We start from the raw sequence: 21,857 nt of genomic DNA, 5'->3' as shown, positions 1-21,857 counted from the left end.
TCCCGCACCTGGACCTCACTCACTGGTTTGGGCTCCCTCGCTGCAGGCCACCACAACCCTCTGACTGCACCTGGGATCATCTCACCTTTCCACAGAAGGAAAGCGGGGCTCAGAGCTGCCCGAGGCCACGCAGCTCCGGGGAACCCAGGCCCAGGGCTCCCAAGAGCCCGCGTTCTCTTACTTCACTGGCCAGTTTCCCTGATCTGTCCCAGGCTGGGTTGCCCCCTGCCCCAGCCCTGACCCCCTCTGCCACCCAGGTCTGGACAGAGACTGCACCAATGCCCCCGTGCTCCTCCAGAAACTAGGACTTGGTTCACGTGAGGCTGTGGTCAGGGGCCCCATGGGGCCCCAGGAGGTGGGGAGGGTCCCTACATATCCCAGCTGGGTCTTCCCGAGGCTCGGGTCGGGGGCGGGAGTCCCCCTGCATGCACACGTAGGCACCACATGTTGGGGGCCAGGGGGCAAAATGGTATGTGGGCAGTGTGGAAGGGGTTGGCCGCATGGCCTTAGGGGACAGAGTCAAGTCTAAGGCCCCCACCAGCCTCACCTGGGAGGGGCTGCCTGTGGGATTCTACAGCTACCTGCTCACTCTGGAGAAGAGACAGCCTCATACACGCCCCCTGCCCCACCCTGCAAGTCACGGCTGCTCTCGGCAGGTCCAGCAACATGGCTCAGGCACCTTAGGAACAGGTTCCGTGGTCTAGGCTGGGGACGCTGGGGTCAAGGGACAGCTTGGGGAACGCACCAACAGTGGCTGGGCCCCTCTCGCTCCTCCCTGTCTGTCCATCTACCTGTCCCAGGGCCCCCCAGCTGGCCCGGGAAAGCCACACGTCTACAGCGTGGGTCAGCACTGACGTCAGCAAGTCCGGCCGGGCGTGGAGCCTGCCACCTCCGGAACCGCCAATTAATTAACTTTTTCAAATTAATTTCCCAAGCAAAATTCCATAATTACATCTGTCTCCGTCAGCCCGAGCTGGGCAGGCAAGGGGACCCCACCATGGGCAGAGAGTGGGGTGAGGATGACCCTACCAGCCCGGGGACCAGTCAGCGAGGGCCCTGGGCGTGCAGGTCCCTGAGGCTTCCTGTTGCCTGGCCCCTTCTGCGTGTAGCCTGGGTAGGGAGGCGGCCGACAGGCCGGAGCCCTTTGGCCAGGAGGTGCGGTGCTCAGGGAGCCCCCATCCTGCCCCCCACCCCCACGCCGGTGCCCCTGACCACAGCGGGGCCTGGCATGGCCCGGGAGCCGCACAGGCGCTGCAAGGCGGAGGAGGCCGTGGCTGCGGCGTTCTAATTTCCCAACGGGGCTGAGATTAATTAGCTCGCACACAGGCGCAGAGAGGAGAGGAGAGGGGAGCAGGGGTGGGCAGCAGCAGGCGAGGAGCTGCCTGGCGCTCCCCCCGCCCGCCACCCGCCAGGCAGGCGGGCGGCCTTGACAGCCTGGGTGCTCTGAAGGTCAGCGGCCAAGCCGGCTGAGCCAGCAGACTGGCACCGTCTCCTTCCCGGCATCCTCAAGCCCCAGGCCGGGGGCGCAGGAGCCATGAGGACAGCGTGGGGGGAGGGGCCCCGTCTCCCGCTCTGTCCGCACCACCTTGTTGTACCCTCACAGCAGACCAGGGCGGGCAGCGTGGTTGTCCCATTTCCCAGCTGAGGGCTTGGGGCTGAGTGAGGCAGCGACTGGCCAAGGTCACCTGAGCTGTCAACAGTGGAGGCTGAAATCCAGGGAGCCCTGCTTGCCCGCCCGGGCCCGGCGGGGCGGGGGGGAGATGGGGACACAGTGGCCAGGCTCCCTCACCTATCTGTGCGCAGGGGCCGGCTGAGGGCGGACAGGGGTGCTGAACTGAGGTGGAGCCAAACCTCAGCTGAGCCAGCCTGGCCCGGTGACCTGCTGGCCCGACCCCGCCAGTGGCGGCTGGGGCTGTCTTTGGCAAAGCCGCACTCTGGTGAGAGGAGGGGGTCGCTGCAGCCGCCCCTGTGCCCTGGGAGGAAGCGTCCCTACGAGGGACTTTTGTAACTACTCCCTGCAGGGCTCCCCGGCAGGGGAGAAAAGGAGCCCCCAGGAAGGTGGGGGCCAGGGGAAGTGTGTCACCCCAGCCCGGCCCCCACGTGTCTCTCACAAGCCCAGCAATGGAGTTCCCCACAACTTGCCTGCAACCCCTAGGGGCAGCAACCTGCTCCCCAGGGCGTGCCCTGCCCCCTCCGGAAGCCACAACCAGCAGGGCTCACCCTCCCCAGGCCTGAGGGGTCCTCAGTGCCAAGGCCCTTGGCATCCAACATCGGTGGGCCCAGGGCAGTTGAGGGGCTGGCCCCACCGGGAGCACACTCAGGGTAACAGTAAGTGGGGGCGCCAGGGCCCTCTCCCAGCTCTGCAGGCTCTGGCCTGGGTGACCTCAGAAAAGCTGCTGGATCTCGCTGAGCCCACGGGCCAGTCTGTGAAATGCAGATGGCAGCGGCCCCAGCGTCGCCAGGGCCCCGCGGAGGACACAGGTGAAGCTCTCGGTGCAGGGCCAGCGCATAGTAGGGACTCAGCAAGCAGAGCTGTGATGTTGCTTTCACTGTCACCATCAGGCCGGCGGGGTGGGATGACCCAGCTGTGGCCCCGATTCCACCACTTCTGCCTTTGAGCCCTTCTCTCACGCCTCAGTGTCCCTGGCCAGAGCACCCACCACCACCACAGGGCGCCGAGCACACGGTATGATCTGAAGGTCACACGCAGGCCAGGCTCGCACCGCCTCCTCTGGCCACAGGAAGCCACCTACACTTCCCACCAGTCTTTCCTCTCTGCCTGCCCACTCTGTTAGTCCTTCCCAGAACCCACATGGCCCAGCAGCCCTGCCACACAGACATGTGCCAAGCCCCTCACCATCGCCACCCTGCCAAGGCCCTACTCGCCAGTCGGAAGTCCCCGGCTCCAGCCTGACTTGTGGTCTTGCTGTGACTACTGGCGGCGGGGAACAGGGGAAGCTTTGCGACTCTCTGGGTCCTCCCATACTGTGAAGTCCCCAGCAATTTCTGCCCTGGGTCCAACCCACCCCGAGCCCTGAGCCCAGCCCTCAGTCTCTTTACTCCATGCCAAAGCACAGGCGCCTGAGAAGCCCACCTAACCAAGGAGCAGGGCAGGTGCGAGGGGGACACAGGGAGCGGGCCTCACCTGGAGGGCCAGGTGCACGCAGCAAGTGCTAGCGAGGGCACGCCTCACCATCCACTTCAGGTCCTGCAGCTCTGAGACGCAGGCGAGGCTCATACCAATTTCACAGGTGACAAAAGTGAGGGCAGAGGTTTGCAGACTGGCTCGTAATTACGCAACAGCGAGACGCCGAGCCAGGCATGGGCCCAGGCCCGCCCAACTCCAGTGGCCGTGGGCTCGGAGGGCACCCAGCCTTCCTGACTGGCCCCCACTGCTCACTCTTCTCAGGATGCCTGAGTCCCTGTCCCCTTCTTGATTACGGGGCGGGGGGGGGGGGCACGGAGGGTGGCCCGGCCCTGGGGCTGCTGCGGGGTAAGGGGGTGGGAGCTTGCTTGCTTTGAGTCCTTACAGCTCCTGCTGGGCTCTCTCCATCCCACGCACAGAGAGCCTGCAGCCTGGGTGTTGGGTGGCTGTGTCCACAGCTGTTCCTGGGGTCTTTCTCAGCACCTGGAATGCGGCCGTGACCCCCAAGGTACCCAGCCTGGGCGTTCCTCCACCCTAGCTGCACAGGCCCTCCTTGTACTTAGAACGGTTTCACACCTGTGCGGGCTACAGACCAAGAACCAGGGCTATGGCTGGATTCTAAGCCTGGGGCCGCGAGGTAGGGGTAGGTGACACTGGATAATGAAGCTTTGGGAACCAAGGAAACAGAATAAGGGGTGGCAGGGTGAGCAGGCAGACCCTCGAACACGGTCTCTCTCTCTCTCTCTCTCACACACACACACACACACACTCACACACACACACACCCTCCAAGACTCGACCCCCCGCCGGCTACCCTGCACTCCTGGGAAATCGATTTTCCACAGTTTTCCTTCTCCAGCCTTTCCTCTCCCTGGCCCTCTGCAGCCCTCCCCCAGCTACCCCCACACTGGAGGGCAGGTGGCTTTACCACTTGCACGCCAAGGACGTCTGGGCTGCCTCAGTGCTGGGGAAACTGTCACCTGTCCAGCCCCGCCTCACAGAGCTGACGCCACCGGGCTGAAGGCCAGGGCTCTTCGGTGACGGCCTAAAGAGGGGCATTCGGGTGAGCAGAGTGCCAAGCACATGAGGTGTGCCGAGTGTGTGCCCCATGTTCAGGCCGGGCCCTGCGCCTGCAGCAGGTGCAGCGGACACACAAGTGCAGTGTGTGGGCCCATGAGGCAGGGGAGGGGACACGCCCATGTCTGACTGGTGCATCTGTGCGTGTCCCTTCACCTAGGCAGAGGCCAGTGTGCAGGCACGTGTGTGCACATGTATGTGCATGGGAGCGAGTGTGCTTCTGGAGTGCCCATGTGGGCGTCACGTGTGCAGGGCCGTTACGTGGCCGGGTGTGCCCCGTGTGTGTCAGCTGTGCATGTGCAGTTGGGTGGAACCATGTGTGCTGTGAGCCACTGGGTCGGTCCACAGCGCGTGCCCCTGGCTGTGTGCGTAGGGGGTGCGTGAGTGTGTGCGCCGCCTGCCAGGCCGCAGGGCCTCGCGGGCTGCCGGGGCCGGGGTGACTCACGTCTCCTGAGCTAATCCCGCCACCCGCCCGCCCAGCTCACCCTGCTCTGCTGGGCTCATGGCCGCCAGCGCAAGAGGTGGGGGGTGGAGGCGCGGGCAGCCGCAGCGGGGAGGCTGGCTTGATAAATAACCTGCTGCTTCCCCAGGCCTCAGAGAAGCCAGGGCTGCAGCATGGGGAGCCGTGGGGGAGGCGGGGGAGGCAGTCCCGGCCCCCCAGGCTCCGGCGGCCCTGGCCCCCGCGGCCCTGGCCGCGGCTCCGGTTCCTGTTTCATCGAAACCTGAGCTGGGAAAAGCCTATCGGGTCATCTTGCCTGTCCCGCCGCCGCCAGGCCCAGGCAAGCTGCCCCTCAGGGGACGAGCCCGCAGCCTGGCCGCCCAGCCAGTGGGTGGGTGGGTGAGTGGGGGGAGGATATTTCTGTCCAGGCTAAATGCAGCTCCAGGCCTCTGTCTATGCACCCCCCCAACAGCTGCTCCCAGGGCCCCCTGGGCTCTGTAAGACTAAATATAGGCCCCCCCAAACCAGCAATCCCCCAGTGTTCACCAGCGCCCTCTGGCCCCACCCACAGAGGGGAGAAGGAAGGTGGGGAGTCTGCTGTGTGACCCCGGGGCGGGACACAGTACCCGCCCCCCCACGCGCTCGCAGTTCATGAAAACTCACACACCACAGCTCTGCGCCTGCCCAGCCCCACAGGCACCAGGGACAAGTGGACTACAGAGGTGACTGGCAGGGGTGGGGGGCTGAGGTCCTTGCCCGCGGCCCTGGGGTGCCTGCAGGCCTATAAACATGGCCTTCTTCATCCTGCCTCTTCCTCGCCCAGACCGGGCAATACCAGGCTCCTCCAATCTGCCCAGGCCGGACCCTGGCCAGGAAACACGTTGTGCCAGGCTGGAGGAGGCATGACAGCTGCTATTTCCTGGAGGCCACAGTCAGGCACAACCAGGATTCCTGCCTGGCTCCGGCTGACAGGGCGTCCCTTCCCCAGTGTCAGCTCTGTCACCAGAGCCCTGGCGGGATCAGTCCCGCTCCCCTGGCCGCGCAGGTCCAGGGAGGAGCCATGGCTCTGCAGGGTCCAGCAGGCCGGGAGGCAGCCCCCTCCAGCCCGCCCTGCCCGCCTGCCCACCCGGCTGCCTCCCCTAGCCCCACATGCACCAAATTCCCCACATGCCTGTCTGTCTCTGACAGCTCGCACATATACTTGGCTGCATGGGCACCCGCTGTTCTGAGCGTGCTGTGCCTCCTCCCCTGCCTTCCCGGGGGGCCCTGCAGGCGCAGCCAGGGATGAGAGGGGGCCAGAGCCGAGACGCTCGGTGGGCAGTGGGGGGCGGGGGGGAGGGCAGGAGGGTCTAGAGGCATCACGCCGGATCCCTGTGACTGCAGGCTGGGGGTCCTCGGGGGCCGCTGTGAGCCAGCCCCGGCTGGGCAGCAGCTGCCCACGCCCCCGCTGCCCCCCGGAACCTCCCAGGAGGACTTTCCGGAGGCCTCCCACTCGCCGAGGCTGATGAAACAGCATCTGCCACCCCCGCGGCGGCAGCTTAGGACAGGGTGGAGGGCACCCGGGGCCCCTGGGGAAGGCTGAATCCTGGACCATGGCCCAGCCCCTCCTGGCAGCCCTAGCCCCCACCACAGAGAGGGGAGGGGGTGTGTTCCAGCCCTCCCGAAAGTGAGGGGCACACCCACCAGCTGCCAGGCCTGGGATTTCTCAGACCGGCCCTGGGGCCGCTGGCCCCCCACTGCCCTGCTTCCTGCTCGTCCCGGCTCCCTCCCAGGAGAGCAGCAGAGGAAACGCTGGCTCGCTGGCTCACAGAGAGCAGCTGGGCTTCTCCTCCGCTGGCCTCCTCCCACCGCCCCCCACCCTCATTCCTGCCTCCAGAGTCACCCCTTGGACCAGAGCACACCCCAACCACTCCTGCAGCCAAGGACGCCCCCGCCCCAGCTGAGGCCCCTGGGACGTCCATGCTCCCAGTCCAGGCTCTTCCAGAGAGAGCCACACTGCAGGTCTGTCTACCTCTCCAGTCGCCGCCCGCCGCTTTCTGCCCCGGAAGCAAGCCCAGCCTTCCGGGGGTGTTCGGTGGCCCCTCTGGACCTCCCTCCCAACCCCCAGCCCACCATGGCCTTAAGAAAGATGCCCATTGCACTGTGTCTGTGACACGGCCTGTGGGACAAAGGCTCCTCTCCCCATTGCACAGATGGGGCTGCTGAGGCCCCCAGGGGAGGGGGAGCTGCAGGCGGCCGTGAGTCAGAGGAGGAGCTGGGAAGCCGCCCGGCCCTGCCGGCTGTCGCTGGAAGCAACAGCCTGCATTTCCTCCTCACGCTGCTGCCTGGGGAAGCGTGGGTAGCAGGTGGGCGGAGCAGCAGCGCGAGGACCCCTCCTGGGCCGCGCCCCTCGCTGCCCCTTCCTGGGCTAGCTCTCGGGGGAAGAGCAGGCTGCAGGCAGAACCCCACGGGGTCCAGGTGTGGGCTGATGTCTCCTGAGGGCACCATGCTCTGTGATCTCAGGGAAGCCCGGCCTGGGCACGGGTCAAGAATCCCCCTTACTCTAAGCATTCGGACGCAAGAGTCCAGTACCAAAAAATCCTAGAGTACCAAGACCTGGGCTCCCAAGGAGAAGGAGCTGGGCCTGCCCCTACTGCCCTCCCTGGGCCCAGGTAGCCAGTCTCCCATCAGGCTTTGGGAGAGGTGGGTCGAGCAGTGGGGAGGATGAGCTGGCTGGGTCTCCTCCATAGGTGTCAACAGGAACTAACTAGAAGCTGGGGGTGGGGGTGGGCTACGGGCCTGGGGAGGAGCTGGTGTAGGCCCGGGGGCGAGGCCACTGAGCCGGCAGATGTGAGGAAGTCAGCCCACACCAGCACACGAAGGGGTGGCTGGGGGGTTCGGGAACCTGCACCCCCCACCCCGCGGCTCGGAGCGGGGGCAGGCATCAGGTCAGGGCTGGCCTCCCTGCTTCTCAGGTTCCAAGCCAAGCTCCGCGCTTCATCTTCCTGTCTTCGCCACCCACTGCTTCCTCCTTTCCGCCACAGTCCCGGTCCCTCCCAGGCCAGCTGGCAGCCAGCCATGGCGAAGGCTCCCAAGCCCATCTGATGGATGGAAAGACTGAGCCCCAGCGGCCTCTTAGCCTGTTCCCTTAACTTCACTGCCACGTCTGTCCACCAGTGCGGCTCTCACCGCGGCTTCCCCCCCCCTCCCTTGTACCCAGGGCTCAGACCTACAGGCATCTGTGCGTTCATTCATTCATTCATTCATTCATTTCTTTGTTCAAGCAGCCTATTCCCAGGCTCATTGCTAGGGGTTAAGGGGACCTCAAAGGGGCAAGCAGCCAGAGCCATGCGCAGCCAGAGTTTGGAGAGTCCCTTATGAGCGTCAGGCAGTGTGGACAGTGCAGAGCCTGCGGACGGCCGGGACCCAGTGCTCCAGCCTCGGTTTCCTCATCTGCATGCGGGGATGTGAAGGCACCCGAGCCGCTGGGCCAGCAGGCCGTGCACAGCGAGGGCTTAGGGCAGGCTGGCCATCGTCGCTGCCGCCGGGAACAGTCAGAGGCAGCCACCGAGGACAGCAGCAGCTACAGCTCTCCAAACCAGACGCGGTGCCAGGCACTGGGGTACAGGAAGGAGCCGCTGCCACATCCCACTACAAAGCTGGCAAGGAGCGGGCTCAAAAACCCCCTCTAACCATCTGATGAATGAGGGACTCAATGACAGGAGGCACGGCCCTGCCTCCAAGGAAGGTGCCATCCAGCAGGTATTCATGGGGAAGGAGTCCTGCTGCACACATGCAGGTGTGCGAGTGCACGCCCAAGTACTCGAGGCTGGCTGAGGGGCCTGGCAGGGCTGGCGACGCAGGGAGCCCCGCAGCTCAAGCCGGCTCGGGCCCCCACCCCGCCCTGCCCTTGCCAGGGGCCACAGCAGAGCCCAGGGGGCTGTGGCAAGAGCAGGGGCCAGGCCCGAGGGGAGAGGGCAGAAACATGCTTTGCATAGTTGTGGCCATGGGATTACGGGCCTGGGCTAGGCCCCGGGGTGGGGGTGCAGGGTCCGACGGGGGCTGCCCCACATGGCCCAGGCCCCCCGCACCCACACGTGCTGCCCTCACTGGCGTGGTACCCAAGCACTCCTGTGGGAGGCCCGGCTGGTTTGAGGTGGGGGGGGCGGGTCACGGGCAAGGGAGGGAGCAGTGGGTCCAAGGGCCATGTGGGGTCTGCCAGACAGGGGAGGGTGGGTCCAGGGCTCCCCCGGGGCCACCGGGCAGGCCTGGCTCTGCCCTGCTGGGGCCGGCAGCTGGAAGGGAGTAAATATAGCGCGGGGCGTCCCGGCCGCATTCCTGGGAGGCCAGCGCGGCAGCCTGCCCGCCGCCGCTCTCAGCAGAGCACAGCAGCCAGGGCCCAGAGCTGCCCTCTTCCCAAACAAACAGAAAAATAAATACAAGCAGCTCTCACGCTGGCCGGCCGGCACAGCTGCGGGACGGGCAGGGAGGGGTGGGCCCTGGGGGCGGGAGGGCAGGGAGGGATATGGAAGACAAGGGCAGGGATGTCAGGAGGGGAGAGGACCCTGCGGAGACAGAAGGTGTCGCGAGTGGGGGTGGGGGCAGCCGGTCAGGAGGGCCGAGGGACAGGCCAGCGCCAGCGCCAGGGGCAGGCACAGCGGGGGGGGGGGGCGGCAGGGGGGAGGCAGAGGCAGCCTCTGGGTCAGTAATTCAGTGACAGGGATGCGGGGGGCGGGGGGGTGGCAGGCAGACAAAGGGGGCCGTGTGGGCTGGGGCAGGGGGCCGGCTTGGAGGGCCATGAAATATTAAAGAGCCCAGGCCAGTGAGTGGCACAGGTCACAGAAGGCAGCAGCGACAGGGGATCCTGAGGGGAGGGAGGCCCCCACCTCCATCACAGCCCCCCTCCCCCCCGCTCTGTGCACAGGAGGGCAGGGAGACCTTCGCGGTCGCTCCCTCCCTGGGGCTGATCTGGGCGCAGCCGGCCTCCCCGAGCTGCCAGCTACCCTAGCAAGAGAGCCAGGAGGCCTGTCAGCACGGCCGGCCCCGGCCACCAGCGCCTCCCGGGGCACGAGGGGGAGGAGGGGGAGACTCCCAGCTCCCCCCGCCCAGAGAGAAAATCAGCCAAGCCACCACTTTGCCGAGAGCGGCGGGAGGAAGGCTGTGTGCCTCACCGCTCAGCTCAGCTGAGCCAGCAGGTCATCCCCTCGCCCTCCCACCCCAGTCGGCCCGCTCGCAGCCTCCTGACCTTGGCCAGTCCCCGGTCCCTGAGCCAATCCCACCCCACCCTTCAACATGTTGAAGACCTGCTGGGGCCAAGCATCCGAACGCACCAGCGCCCCGTGAGGTCAGCAGGCGTCGGTCCCTCTTCACAGATGGGACATCAAGAGATGCGTCCAAGGTCACACATCTGGTAAGAGTAGAATGGAGACAGGAAAGCTAATGGACAGTCACGTGTCCCAGTCCCCGCGGAATATAAAGTCTGTCACAAAGCCCACTTGTATTAAACGCCGAATGGGCCAGTCATCCAGGCTGGGCACTGCACAACCATCCCCCTGTGTTCACCTGAAAACGGTCCCATTTCAGAGCGAAGGAAATTGAGGTGTGTAGAGACAGCACAACTTGCCCGTCTGTCACTCACCCGGCTAGCCAGGCCTCACAGGGCCAGGCACCACTGCTCAGGGGCATCGGTCCTGGGGGAAGCGGCCAAGGAGGACGGTCAACAGGACCCCACAGCGGGCCAGGGGCTCCGTCACCACTGCCGCGCTGCAGGTGGCAGGAGGCAGAGCCTTCGGGGCCCAGGTGACGGCGCGGTCCAGACCTGGCTGCAGTCATCCACCAGGTCTACCTGGAAATCCCGTTCTAGGCTACCACCAGCCACCGCCCCCAGCATGGGGATACCGCGGCTGGCCCAGAAAGACCCAGTGTGCCAAGCACTAACCACCCCCAGGCCCCTCAGGTCCCCCCCTCCCTCCCAGGCCCTGTGAGCCCAGAGGGAGGCCAGCATCAGAGGCAGGAAATGAAGAAGAATTTGCGATCTAATTGAGCTGGCGGGGGATTAGGCGGCAGAATGCAATTACAGGGGCTGGAGCGGGGCCAGGGCCACCGACACCCCAAGATGTGGCCTGGCCCAGGTGACTGGGCCCAGTCGGTCTCCGGCCAGAGACACCCAACATGGGAGGATGCGCAGCTACGGGTTGGGGCCACATCGCTCTGCTCAGCACAGAGAGGACCGCAGGATTCCAGCCCCACGTGATGCCCAGAAGCAAGAAGTTTTCCTGGGAATTCGCCTGGGGAGCAGCCGTCCAGACTCGCACCCGGGGAGCAGGCAACCAGACCCGTGCCCTCTCGCGGGCTCCGCTAAGCATGCTCACACATGTGTTCCCACTCACATCCATGTTCACCTGCATGGGCGGACCTCCCCACCCACAGACACACAGCACCGGCCCTTCACTGCCACTGGCTCCAAAGAGGGGGGAACACAAACCCAAGGAAAAAAAAACCCCATGACCTTAAAATCCTTTTATTCCCGTAATCACAGGCTGCCATCACCGTGGATACGCGCTGTCACCCCGGCCCCAGCCTGTCTCCCTCCGAGGCTTCCAAAACTCCCAGCAGGCACAGACGCAGAGGCTGCCCAGTGACTGCTGCGGTGGGGTGGGAGGATGGGCTCCAAGACTACACTGCACACACACACACACGCTCACATTCACACACACATGTACCCACACACATACACACTCACACATGCTCACACACGGATACACACTCACATGCAGACACTGACATATGCTCACACTCACACGAACATGCACACACATGCTCCCATAAACACGCTCACACTCGCACACGCGCGCACACGCAGCAGGGAGGCAGGCTCGCAGACAGGAGCAGACAGCACCAGCCCCTGACGCTGGACGCACACCGCTGGCCAGCCAGCCCAGATGCACGTTTTCACAGTTCAGATCCACACCGTCCAGGAGCGAGCCGTTCCCAGACTCAGAAGCCTACACAAAGCACACAGATACACCCACATCACCAACACCAACTCTCCCAAATCCCAAGCACACACAACACAGAGCACACAGAGACTGCCGGGGCCCAAGGGCCACATCCAACTTTCAGATACACAGCCTCGGATTCACGCACACGCACGCCAACATCCCGACACATACGCCCGACTCACAAAGCCACACACCCTCAACCCATGAACTCACGACAGAGACACACACGCCCCCAGCCCCACATCCCAGACCCGGGGGCCAGGCTCCGCACAGCACACCGCTGCCTGCCGGCACCGCCTCCACAGGAGCAGGTGGAAGGTGGGGGATTCCTGGGTCTTGGAGGGGCAGTCCTTTCTCACTGCCCGCAGCCCGGGAGGGTGGCCTCAGCACTGGGGGGAGGCAGACAGGGCGAGGGGGAAGTAAGAGAAAGCAGAAAAAAACTTTAGTGGGATATTCTTGTTGGGCAGTAGCGCGTGAGTAACGGGGCAGGCTTTTTGTGGTCTGGTGAGCTCCAGCTATGAGTGAGAGTTTAACTATTAATACACTTCATCAAGGACACTTCACACACACAACACACAACCACACACAGGGCTAAGACAGAACCAGGTGGTAGGGGTAACAGAGGGAGAGCCCCAGGGGGTGGGGAAGGGGGCGGAGCCTCCATCCTGGGCCTGCCTCTGGAGGAGGGGGCCATAGTAGGTGCTCCATACAACGGCATCAGGCCAAGGAATGAGACAGGGGAAGAGTGGGCAGTTTTGACCGTGAGTGAGCTGCCGCCCCATCGGTGATAGGTGACCGGTTAGGGCAGGTTCCACAGCGCCTTGCCTGGGGAATCGCCAGGCCAGACAGGGAGCCCCAGGAGAGCAGCCCTGGATCGGGCTCACCTGCTCTCCGCCATCTGCCCAGGCCCAAAGTCAGCTGACTTCAGCCCATCTCTATTCCACCCTCCCGTACATAGCTAGGTGGGGTCCTAGCCAAGGTGGGGTCCTGAATTCCCAAAGCCTTAGGTTTTTAGCGAGGAGCAATCTCACCCCTGCACTCCTGGGGACCTCAGTTTCACACTTGCCAAATGGGTACGAGGCAAGTCAAGGCTGGAAAAAAGGCAGCCAGAGTGGAGGGTCTCAGCGGGAACCTTGCAACATAGGCCTCTCCGGATCCAGCCCTGGATGGAGAATCCTCCCCGCCCCTTCCCCCACCCAGCCCAGCCCGGCCCAGCCCAGCCCAGCCCGGCCCAGCCAAGTGGACATTCCAGGCCTCACGTGATAAAGACGAGGCCGCTGGCCTCGGGTAAGTCAACAGGCTCTGTCGCCCGGAGAGATAGGAGGCCCAGGCCAGGGTCACCTGCTGAGCAGGGTGTGTGTGGGGGAACAGCCCGGCCCAAACACACACATAAATAAGGCACTGAGAGACAGCTAGGCAGCCAAGGGTCTGTCCTCTGCAGAGGAACCTCCAGCCCCCCCCCCCCCACCGCCGGGAGCACAGGCAGAGGGGCCTCTCCGCCAGGGTGGGGGCTCCCAGCAAGCTCCCAGGCAGACAGGGCACTCAGAGGCCAGCCTCCTCCGTGCTCTTCCAACCTCTTCCCAGAGCAAAATTCAAACCCTCACCCCCTCTCCTCCCCAAGGAGAGATGACAATTTCCGTTCTGGGAGGGGGGTGACAGCTGCAGAGCGGGCCACCCCCCCTCCCAGCTCCAGCTCCACTCTCATCTAGGGAAACTGCTAAATCAACACTCCGCAGTCACGGGTAGGTAGCGCTGGCCTGAGCCTGCCCGCACGCTCTCAAAAAGGGGATTGCATGGGGCTGGGCGTCCCATTTCCTGGGTTTCAGGGGCGGTGGGAGCCCAGGGTACCGGCGTCTTTCGGGCGAGGGATCAGGTCAAGCTTAAAGCCAGTAGCCCCCCTCCCCCAAACGTCTTAATTTAAATGCTCCCATGGCACGAACGGGCGCCCCCACCCCCGCGGGGCTGGGGCAGCTGAGGTGGCGCCGGGCGTTCAAATCGCGCTCCAAACAAGTCCGCAGCGACCGCGCTCGCAGCCCCCGCCAGGCGGCCCCAGCGGAAAACTTGAAAGGGACTCTGTTTGCCGGCGGCCCTGGGGCGGCTCCGGCGGGGGCGAGGGCCGAGCGATCACACACGCCCCCTCCCCAGCGCTTCCTGCGCGAACGCGGGGCGGGGGGGGCGGGGGCGGCGCTGGGCCCGCCGCAGACCCAGGGCTCCAGGCAGCGCCCTCGGCGCAGGCCAAGGAGGGGACCCGGAGGCTGGCCCGCCGGCGCCCCTCTCCGCAGACGCGACTCGGACCACCCAGGGTCCAGGGACCAAAACAGGGCGCGGCCACCAAAACCTGCAAACCCCGGGCGCAGGTCTTTCCCGACGAATCACTAAGAACCCCCGATTCCCGGGTGCCTCCTTGTCCCCCTTCCGATTCCCGGGAGGCGAAAAAAAAAAAAAAAGATTAGGCTCCCTCATTGGGCGTTTCAGCTCTTCTGACAGGTCCCGGAGTTGGCCCCCATTTAAAACCCGGGGTCTCTCACTTTTCGTCGACCCTACAAATAAACAAAGCCAGGCGCACCCCGCGTTCCCCGCCGGAAAACGGCCCATTCCGGGCGAGGACAACTTCCCCCGGTCAGAAAATTAACACATTCCTCTCGCTGCCGTCCAGCCCCTCGCTCCGGGGAAGCGGAGAGGCGGGGGTTCGGGCCGAACTTCAGGGCGAGCGTGGGGCTCCGGAGACGCCCGCCCCCCCACCCCAGCTCCGCAGCTGGAGCGACACCCCCGCCCAGCCTCCCCGGCCGGGGCCCGCAGCCTGGCGCACGCGGGGCTCGGACACGGCCGAGCGCCGCCTCCGGGGCTGGGGAGGGCGGGAGCGGCTGCAGGGCACCGGGACGGCGGGGGTGCTACTTTGACGGAAAAAAAAAAAAGGTCAAACTTGATCAGCCCGCCAGGCACCCCGCGGGCAGCGGGGGCGAGCAGCCGGAGGGGAAATGCAGAAGTGGCCGCCGCCTCTTCCAAGTGGAGGGGGAGGCTCGGCGACGCGTGGTGTAGGGCGCGCAGAGCAGTTGCCGTGGCCCCCCCAAACCCTGGGCTGCGAATGGGGTCCCAGGCGGGCAGTGCGCACCCGAGATCGCCAACCAGCCGCCCCCGCAGGCGGAGCGCCCGCCCAACGCCGAGAGGTGAGACCCCCGGCGCCCGCCACCCCTGCGCCGGCCAGCTCGAGTCATTGGGGAGGGGGCGGGACCCCGCTGGGAGGGCCCCGGCCCCACTCCACTGCGCCCAGCGCGCCGTCCGCGACCCTAAAACCCCTCTTTTTGTCTGAACTCAGTGATCTGCGACCGACCACACTGCGGCTCGGGGAGGCTTGGGTATAGCAGCGGCCACCGAGCGATCACCGGCGCTAGGTCTCCCGGGCTCCGGGGGCTCCGCGGCTCCAGCTGCGGGCGCCCCACGCCCCTCCCAAACGCGGACCCCTCCTTCCCCGTCCCCGGCTCTCCGCACCTGAACTTCGGGGGAAGCCGCGCCGCCAAACTTTCCGCCGACTTGCAGCGAACTCCGGCCCCGACCGCGCACCGAGCCCCGGGGGAGGAGAGGGAGGGAGGCGGGGAAGGGGAGGGGGCCGGCCTTCGGGGGGGTCGGGGGAGGGCTGTGGCCCGACACCTACCGGCTCTCCGAGTCGTCCAAGCCGCCACCGCCGCCGTCGCCGCGAGGCCGAGGGGGAGGGGCGGGGCGGGGAGCTGCGCTCCGCTCTGGGCACCGCCGCCGCGGTGCGCTCCGCTCAGCCGCCCGCCGTGCCCGGGTCCGGAGCCGGACTCGCGCCGCCGCGGCTGGCCCGAGGCGGGGAGGGGGGGGAGCCTGCAGCACCTGCCCCTCCTCCCCCTCCCCGCGGCCCAAATTAAAAAACAACAAAAAGCAACTAATCACCCCCGAGCGGAGCGCGGCGCGGCGGGCGGAGGGCTCAGCGTGCGGCGCCCGGACTCAGCAGGCGGCGCGCATGGCTGGGCGCGGGCTGGGCAGGGGCTGGGACGCGGGGCCGGCTTCGGGGGCGAGGCTCGGCCGCTCTTCTCGCTCGGCTGGGGAGCCTGCTCTCGCCGCCGCCGCCGCCAGTGCCGCCGCCTCTACATCCCCGCTCAGGCTCCGCCGCCTCTGCCGCCGCCGCCGCCGCCGCCGCCGCCGCCGCCGCGCGCCCGCCCGGGCAGGAGCTCTGAACGCTGCCCGGGGGCTGCCGGCAAAACCCGGACCGGACTCGCCGCTGCCTCCTCCTCCTCCCCCCCTTCCACCTCGGCTCCCCTCCCTCCTCCCGCCGCCTCCCTCCCAGCGCTGCTCTGGTCACTTGGATGCCGCCAGGCATTGAGGCCGGAGCCGCAGTCGCTGCGTCTCTAGCTCCCCGCTCCCTGACGTCGCCGACCCAGGCGCAGCGCCCCGTGAGCCCTACTTCACCTACCCCCACCCTGCAACTTCCTAAAAAAAAAAAAAAGCACCGTCCCTTTGCCCCCTGCGTTCAGAGGAGTGAGAAGCGACAAGCCTCGGGAGGGAGAGCGCTCATCCGGCCTCGCACCTCAGGGCTGGGGAGCTCAAAGACCCCGGGCCTGGGCAGCAAGGGAGCAGAGATTCCTGTCCCCATTTCACAGATGAGGAAACTGATCCTGTTTCCTACTCAGGCCCGGGGTCCTGAGGCTAAGGGGACTGCACTGTGTGGCCCTGAGACTGACCCAAGTCGAGAGCTTGCAACAGTCCCTGGGACAGAGCGGTGCCCAACAGACACTGGCTAGAGGTGTGGACCCAGCAGGCCCCTCCATCTGCCCAACCTGGGCTGCCCACTGCCTCAGAGGGCTTCCTCGCAAGCAGCCACAGAGCGAGCCCCCAGGCTCATGTCATCCCAAAGTGCAAGTCTTCTCCCATTCTCCGAAATCCCTGCACCCGGGGTTTGTGCAGAGGTGCTGCCTCTAGACCCCTGGGGAGGGGGAGGAGCCCAGGGTTCAGCCTTACCTTCTGAGACCAGCTGGAGTTCAGAGAGCAGGGAGTTAACTGCACCACAGGCTGTTCAGTGGGAGAAGCGAAACCGTCTCCCACCTCGCTGCTTCCTCCCATCGTCCGTGTGTGCGGCGGCCTGGCTGTCTCCCAGGCATGGCTGTCGGGCCTGGGGTTCCAGGGAAGTGGCCGTGACCCTCCTGGGGGTCTTGACTCAGCCTGGAGGCAGGGGGTTATGGAGTGTCAAAGGGCAGAACCCATCTGAAAACTGTTGCCTCTCTCATTCCTGGCATCCCAGGCCACAGGAGTAGCCCCTCCCAGATAATTTGGGCACCCCCTCCAGCCAGTTCCTTCTTTGCACTGATGCTAGAAGTGTCCTCCCTGACCAGCTGGGTCAAGGAATGGCTCCTTGGGCAGGTGTTTCGCCTTTTTCTTTCTTTAGATTTATTTATTTGAAAGTCAGAGTTACAGGGGCCAGCCTTGTGGTGTAATGGGTTAAGCCACCACCTCCAATGCCGGCATCCCATATGGACACCAGTTCAAATCCTGGCTGCTCCACTTCCAATCTGGTTCCTTGCTAATGTTCCTGGGAAAGCAGTGGAAGATGGCTCAAGTGCTTGGACCCCTGCACCCACGTGGGAGACCCAGTTGAAGTTCTTGGATCCTGGCTTTGGCCTGGCATGGCCCTGACTGGTGTGGCCATTTGGGGAATGAACCAGCAGATAAAAGACCCCCCCCCATAACTCTTTTCACTTTTTTTATTTGAAAGGCAGTGTGGCCGGCGCTGAGGCTCACTAGGCTAATCCTCCGCCTTGCGGCGCCGGCACACCAGGTTCTAGTCCTGATCGGGGCACCAGATTCTATCCCGGTTGCCCCTCTTCCAGGCCAGCTCTCTGCTGTGGCCAGGGAGTGCAGTGGAGGGTGGCCCAAGTCCTTGGGCCCTGCACCCCATGGGAGACCAGGAGAAGCACCTGGCTCCTGTCATCGGATCAGCGCAGTGTGCTGGCCGCAATGTGCCAGCCGTGGCGGCCACTGGAGGGTGAACCAACGGCAAAAGGAAGACCTTTCTCTCTGTCTCTGTCTCTCTCACTGTCCACTCTGCCTGTCAAAAAAAAAAAAAAAAAAAAAAAAAAAAAAAAAGGCAGGCAGCGTTACAAAGAAAGAGAGAGAGAGATCTTCTATCTGTTGGTTTATTCCCCAAATGGCTGCAACAGCTGGTGCTGGACTAGGCCGAAGCCAAGAGTCTGGACTTCATCTGGGTCTCCCAAGTGGATGGTAGGACCTAACCACTTGGACCATCTTTTTCTGCTTTCCCAGGAGCATCAGCAGGGAGCTGGACGGGAAGTGGGGCAGCCAGGACTCGAACTGGCGCTCATATGCATGCTGGCACTGTAGGTGGCAGTTTAACCCACTGCGCCACAGAATCGGCCCATTTCACCTCCTTCCAAGCCATTCCAGATGGACTTGCCGGGTGAGTAAAAGCAGATGTTTGCGGTGGAAACATGGTTTTGAGACAGTGAGCACCCCCAAATGGTCATCCCTCATAGCCTCGGCCCCACACGTCAGGGCACAGATGGGGGAGGCAGGATCCCAGGTGCAGTTGCCCCAGCCCACCTCCACCTGCCTCTCCTGCTAACACTGACTCACCCTACTGCCACCGCAGGAGGGCGAGGGGCTGCAGCCGGGAAGTGGTGGAGGGCTGAGCCAGAGTGGTGATGGCTTCCCCATGCAGAGGGTGGTGCTGATGTGCGCCCAGCCCAGTGCACGGGGGGGGGGGGGGGGGGTCTGCAGAGGGTGGTGCTGATGTGCGCCCAGCCCAGTGCATTGGGGGGGGGGGTCTGCAGAGGGTGGTGCTGATGTGCGCCCAGCCCAGTGCACTGGGGGGGGGGGTCTGCAGAGGGTGGTGCTGATGTGCGCCCAGCCCAGTGCACTGGGGGGGGGGGGGTCTGCAGAGGGTGGTGCTGATGTGCGCCCAGCCCAGTGCACTAGGGGGGGGGTCTGCAGAGGGTGGTGCTGATGTGCGCCCAGCCCAGTGCACTGGGGGGGGGGGTCTGCAGAGGGTGGTGCTGATGTGCGCCCAGCCCAGTGCACTGGGGGGGGGGTCTGCAGAGGGTGGTGCTGATGTGCGCCCAGCCCAGCGCATGGGGGGGGGTCTGCAGAGGGTGGTGCTGATGTGCGCCCAGCCCAGCGCATTGGGGGGGGGGGTCTGCAGAGGGTGGTGCTGATGTGCACCCAGCCCAGCGCACTAGGGGGGGAGTCTGCAGAGGGTGGTGCTGATGTGCGCCCAGCCCAGCGCACTAGGGGGGGAGTCTGCAGAGGGTGGTGCTGATGTGCGCCCAGCCCAGCGCATGGGGGGGGGGTCTGCAGAGGGTGGTGCTGATGTGCGCCCAGCCCAGCGCATGGGGGGGGGGGTCTGCAGAGGGTGGTGCTGATGTGCGCCCAGCCCAGCGCACTGGGGGGGGGGGGTTGTCTGCAGAGGGTGGTGCTGATGTGCGCCCAGCCCAGTGCACTGGGGGGGGGGGGTCTGCAGAGGGTGGTGCTGATGTGCGCCCAGCCCAGCGCATGGGGGGGGGTCTGTAGAGGGTGGTGCTGATGTGCGCCCAGCCCAGCGCACTGCGGGGGGTCTGACTGTCTTCCCCTTCTCCTTGCAGCTAAGAACTCCGCAGAGACCCAGGCCCTCACCTTTCCCACGCAGACGGGAACCAGAGAGAACAGGGGCAGAGCTGTCCACAAAGACGGGCAGTGTCACATGCAGCCACCCACAGAGGACTCTCCATCTCAGATGAAGTGTGACAGTGAGTGAGGGACGAGCAGGAAGGATGGGGCGGGGCGGGGGGGCACCGCCCTCGGTGGTAACCATGGTCACCACCACGCCCTTCTCTCAACCGCCAAAAAGGATTTTTTTTTTTTTAAAGATTTATTTATTGGAGAGGCAAAGTTACAGAGAGAGGGAGAGATACTGAAGGTCTTCCATCTGCTGGTTCACTCTCCAGATGGCCGCAATGGCTGAAGCTGAGCCGATCCAGAGCTAGGAGTTTCTTTCAGGTCTCCCACGCGGGTGCAGGGGCCCAAACACTTGGGTCATCCTCCACTGCTTTCCCAGGCCATAGCAGAGAGCTGGATAGGAAGTGTGGCAGCCAGGACTTGAACCAGCGCCCATGTAGGATGTCGGTGCTGCAGGTGGAAGCTTAACCTACGACGCCAAAGCGCCCGCCCCCAGAAAGGAATATTTAAGTGTTGTTTTGTTGGAGAACCTCCTTCTGAGTTCTTTCGACCAGTCAGCAAGTGAGTTCCTTAAGTCACCAACACCTGTTGGGGATGGAGGAGCGCAGCATCCCCTGCCCTGCCTTCCAGGGAGGGGCGAGGCAGTCCAGGCCGCAGATCGCACTCCCTGAATCCTGCGGAGTCTCCCTGCCAGCCAGCCATCCAGGCAGCTCTTACCCCAAGCAGGGCAGTACGCGCCACAGTCACAGTGTACTATCTCACTTCATCTTACTTATTTGAAAGGCAGAGTCCAAGAGAAAGGGAGAGGGGTTGGCACTTGTGGTGTATCAGGTAAAGCTGACACCTGCAGTGCCAGCATGCCATATAGGTGCGGGTTCTTATCCCGGCTGCTCCACTTCTGATCCAGCTCTCTGCTATGGCCTGGGAAAGCAGTGGAAGGTGGCCCAAGTGCTTGGGCCCCTGCACCTGAGTGGGAGACCCCCGGCTCCTGGCTTTGGATAGCCGCAGCTCCGATTTGTGGCCATCTGGGGAGCCAGTGTAGAGATCTCTCTCTCTCTCTCTCTCTCTGCCTCTCTGACTTTCAAATAAATAAATCTTTAAAAAAAAAATAAGAAGAACAGGAGAAAGAGAAGAGAGATCTCCCACTTCTGGTTCACTCTCCAAATGGCCACAACAACCTGGATGAAGGCAGGATCAGGGAGCTTTACTCGGTCTCCCACGTGGGTGCAGGGGCCCAAGCACTTGGGCCATCCTCTGCTGCTTTCCCAGCCACAGCAGAGAGCTGGATCAGAAGCGGAGCAGCGGGACACAAAGCAGGGCCCATATGGGATGCTGGTGGCTTAACCCGCTACGCCACAGTGCAGGCCCCTCATTTAATCTTTCCATCAGCCCCAGGAGCACTCTCCTCTCCATCTTTCAGATGAGGACAGTGAAGTGAGATCGGCACCCAGATTGTTCTCCCAAGTACAAGGAGGTTTGCTGTCCAGGTGTGGAGTCTCACACACAGGTACGGCCTGAGGCTCACTGCCCTGCGCTCTGCCTTCCCGCAGCTGCGGCCTTGCGGACACCGCCCACTGCTGACCTTCGCGGGCCTCCATCTGGCTTGCCTGTGACTCACTGAAGCCCTAGAACATGGGGACCTTCTGGGACTGCCACTCCCAGCCCGAGCTGGGGCCACACGTAGCCTTTGTGCAGATCAGAACAAGGTAACCCACTGGGGCATATCCAAGTATAGGCACACGCGCGGCAGGCCCGCCCACTGCCTCCTGAGCTCCCTTTGCTGGGTGCACACACTGTGGCCTGCTTGGGGCCCCTCATCTGTCCCCTCCTGTGGCCACAGTGACCACACTGCACAGAAATAGCTTTCATGTGCTCACCTGTCTCCCCTTCCCCCTCCCCCCCCACTACACCACCCATAAAGATGATTCGAGGGTGAGGGAGGGCCCCACCCCCACCCCGCATGCCTCAGGCCTGAAGCTTGGCTCTAAGGGGGCGCAGGAACGAGGACTGTAGCCAACAGCTCTGAGCACTTGCTGTGTGCCCGCGCCATGCCTCCTGGGCGCTGGCTGTGCGTGTGCTTACCTAATCCTCGGCTACAGCGCCTGCTGGAGATTACAAAACGGCAAAAGCAGGCGTTGTCCAAGGCAGTGCCCACCACTGTTTATCAGCTAATGTCTGTCGTTGATTAAACACCCAGTGCCTGGAATCGGCCGCATGGCTGGGAGTGCAGGCGTCGGGGTCTTCAGCAGTCCGCCTGGCCTGGGCCCGCCTGGCCCACCCCTCTTGGGGCCCAGTCCCTTCAGCTGTGTCACAAAGGACGCGAGCAAGGGGCAGGAGCAGCGTGGTCTTCAGTGGGGTTGCCCTGCACCGCGACCTCGGCCACAACCCGCTGGCAGGCAGAGGGGTAGCAGCGTGGGCGGAGGTGTGTGGGGTGTCGGGCCTCACACACTCAACACTGGACCTTGGGTCTCTGCCTCGCCCACTCGGGGCCACGGCGGGCGGGGGGGAGCAAAGGGAGAAGGCGCAGGAGAAG

The 21,857-nt window shown here is 64.5% G+C and overlaps 1 protein-coding gene and 1 long non-coding RNA gene across 6 annotated transcripts in view; one reads left to right on the top strand and one right to left on the bottom strand.

Moving 5' to 3' along the window:
- Positions 1-16,100, bottom strand: part of CXXC5 (CXXC finger protein 5) — a 29,264-nt gene extending 13,164 nt beyond the window's left edge. The window contains exon 1 of one of the 2 annotated variants that reach the window (XM_051843436.2): positions 15,294-16,100. The gene's annotated coding sequence lies outside the window, so the exon portion shown is untranslated. The other variant, XM_051843437.2, reaches the window with a different exon arrangement.
- Positions 12,869-21,530, top strand: LOC103347889 (uncharacterized). 4 transcript variants are annotated; one of them, XR_007918469.2, is made up of 4 exons: positions 12,869-14,808; positions 17,918-18,071; positions 19,252-19,395; positions 19,594-21,530. It is a non-coding gene; the product is annotated as an uncharacterized lncRNA (long non-coding RNA). The 4 variants fall into 4 exon arrangements; XR_007918470.2 differs by having other exon boundaries at positions 12,873-13,383; positions 20,714-21,530; XR_007918467.2 differs by having other exon boundaries at positions 12,873-14,808; positions 20,714-21,530.
- The last annotated feature ends 327 nt before the right edge of the window (positions 21,531-21,857 follow it).

This window comes from Oryctolagus cuniculus, chromosome 6 (genome assembly GCF_964237555.1).
Source record: "Oryctolagus cuniculus chromosome 6, mOryCun1.1, whole genome shotgun sequence".
Taxonomy (NCBI): Eukaryota; Metazoa; Chordata; class Mammalia; order Lagomorpha; family Leporidae; genus Oryctolagus; species Oryctolagus cuniculus.
The sequence above is the reverse complement of the archived record's forward strand: the minus strand, read 5'-3'. Positions and strand labels throughout refer to the sequence as shown.